This window comes from Pinus tabuliformis, chromosome 6 (assembly GCF_031772625.1).
Source record: "Pinus tabuliformis cultivar Carrire ecotype Pingquan chromosome 6, CPIR1, whole genome shotgun sequence".
Lineage (NCBI taxonomy): Eukaryota > Viridiplantae > Streptophyta > Pinopsida > Pinales > Pinaceae > Pinus > Pinus tabuliformis.
In genome coordinates this window covers 535,128,811-535,131,616 of record NC_142292.1, presented here as the reverse complement: position 1 = coordinate 535,131,616, position 2,806 = coordinate 535,128,811, and the positions used below count along the sequence as shown (strand labels likewise).

Here is a 2,806-nt window from a genome sequence, read left to right as displayed (position 1 = left end):
ACGGTTCATGAAAACGGTTCATGAAACTGAAATGGTTCATGAATTTTCGCCCTCGCCGTTCACCCTAAGAACTGGTCTTTCTTAGTCTGATTTCCAGAAATTGCCTATTTCCTTTTGCACCACCAACGCCGAACAGAGCAGCAATGATAAGAAGAATGATGTCGAAAATTTTTGCATCAACATCGATCTTGAATGCATGGTTTGTCTTGATCAATTCAAGGATGGTGATAAATGCCTTGTGTTACCAGAATGTAGCCATTGTTTCCATGTTCCCTGTGCAGATGTTTGGCTCTCCCAGCTCTCCATATGCCCCATTTGTAGAGGCAGTGTTGAAATTATTAATGTTGATCAACACCCATGTGGGCCAATGCGTTCATCTCACACTTGAAATCTTTTTCAGTCTGTGCTGAACATGGCCGGAGTCTTTTTACTGCCAGCAAAGATTGATCTGGCAGTTTGCCTTTGTAGATTATATTGTCTTCGCTGAAGTTGCCAGTGACCACCACAAGATCAGCCAATCTCATCTTCCTGATGGGCATCTCGAACGAGCAAACTTTAACAGATCTCCGAGCTCGGACATATTTCTGCCAATCGTTGGGCTCATTGGTACTTGGCGGTGGGATTTTGACAGATCTTCTGCTTTTTGCTTCAGAAATCATCCAATGAAGACCAAGTAAAATCCAGACAATTAACACTATGCCAAATAGAAGAAAAGTCGCAACAACCATGGGATTTTTCGGTGCTGTGCACGTCTTTGAAAGGGGAGGCCCACATAGCCCAAGGTTACCCTGAAAATTAGAGGCAGAAAAGTTGTGAGTGAATGAAGGTATATTTCCAGTAAGCTTGTTGTTTGCTACATTGAAGTCCTTGAGACGGTTGATCCGTGTCAATTGCCAGGTAATTTCCCCTGTAAGTTGATTTCCATTCAGGCGGAGGATATTGAGGTATGTGCAATTATGAACCTCAGGAGGAATAGGTTCCATAAACTTGTTCTGGGAGAGATCAATGGTTACCAAAAAAGGAAGCCATTGGCAGGGCTCCTTGGGAATGGTACCCGTAAGACTGTTTTGAGAGAGATCCAAGCTCATCATACTCTTGCAGTTCTGTACTCCAGATGGAAACTCACCTTGAAGCCCCAACTCTTGAAGCGAAATTGAGTTCACTTTGTTATCATCATCATGCCAACAAGTAATTCCCAAAAAATTGAAAATAAACCCATTGTTAGTGTTCTGGAAGTTCCAGGTGCGGAGGTTCCCTTGAGGGTCCTTCAATTCCTTGTAAGTAGTCTGAAGACACTGTACATCATTTCCTGGAGAAATGGTCTCGGACGAACTGAGGCATATGAGTTGGAGAATGAGTAGCATGAGCCGTAGCAAGCCCAAACACCCAAAAATTGTCATGGCTTAATCAGTGCTCTCCTGTCGTTTCAAACACAATCCTGTACCTGCCTAATCTCAACAAATGGCCGCTGCTCACCCAGCTCAAACAGGATTTGAAGATAATATTGCATCGATGTAGAATAAAACCATTTATTCTTGAGCAGGGTAGTCATAATTCTTACATGTGAAATTTAATTTTGGATTGCTTTTGCCTTCCAAGGTAATATGGGATATATGTGAAATAGAACTACTTATTCTTTAACAAGGTAATCATAGTTTTTACATGTGAAATTCTGCTTCCTTTATTAATTCTAGGCCTGTAGGTTTGAAGCAGCTCTTTTATTTTTATTTTGTCCATATATGAATTGTTGGATTAGCATCTGGCATTTTTGAATTTGATATTTTGTGCCAGCATTACGCTTGGCATACATCAATGCTTACATTCCATTTTTCCAAAATCCATTTTTCCAAAATTGGGACTCTGGGACTCTGAATTTGACATTTTCTGTGAGCATTTTGGGTGGCATATATAAATGTTGAAAGCCTATTTTCCCCAAAGTTGGAGCTGTTGGCCATGTATAAATGTTAGTAATCATCTAATATTTAGTATGGTGAAGGTGGTTTAATGTCTTGCGGAGGCTATTTCATCAGTTTCAGGATAATTTATGCATTAACACAATTTCATGTAAATTTGTTATGGGATAAAGTAGATGTTCCTAAACTGCAGGAGACATGATCATGTAAATACTCAGCAATATTTTGTGCCTATATCTCAAGTTAATCTAAGAATGTTGCCATGAACAACTATGTGGAATGCTACCTCTATTTGAGGAGAGGTAATATTTTATTTGGCTAAGGGCCCAAACATCGATTGGGAGGGATGCCCTGACCACCTTCATACCAGACTGTTAAAACTACTAGAAATTGGATATGGAAATTGAAGTTGACACTCAGTGGAATTAGCTGGCATAGTTGGATCACAAATCCATGGCCAAATTGTCAATGTATCCCTGGGATGATTCTGAAATGTCAAACCTTCAATGAAAAAGAAAGCTGAATTCTCAGTCCGTTCTAACTTCTACCAAATGCCTCTTCTCACTATATGAAATACCAAGATTCATCTCTTATGATATTCAAAGCGTCAAGATGTTTCTTAACAATAGCTACTATCATTGCATCGGGGAAAAAAATTGGACACTGTGATGCATACATAATAAAACACAATCTTTGTTCCAAAGAACCAAAACTTAATATAAAAAATAGAGTTTGTTCCCACCTTTGTTGCTATCTAACCATTACTCCAACTCATTAACTATCATTTTCCCACCCTTATTGCAAGCTTCCGATGGCAAATCCATGGCGATTGCTACGTCTTCTCCACTGCATCGTAGTCTTGGTTTGTCTTGATCAATTCAAGGATGGTGATA

General features: G+C 39.6%; 1 pseudogene; it reads right to left on the bottom strand.

Moving 5' to 3' along the window:
* Positions 1-338: 338 nt before the first annotated feature.
* Positions 339-1,400, bottom strand: LOC149259639 (inactive LRR receptor-like serine/threonine-protein kinase BIR2 pseudogene; annotated as a pseudogene).
* Between the last annotated feature and the right edge of the window lie 1,406 nt (positions 1,401-2,806).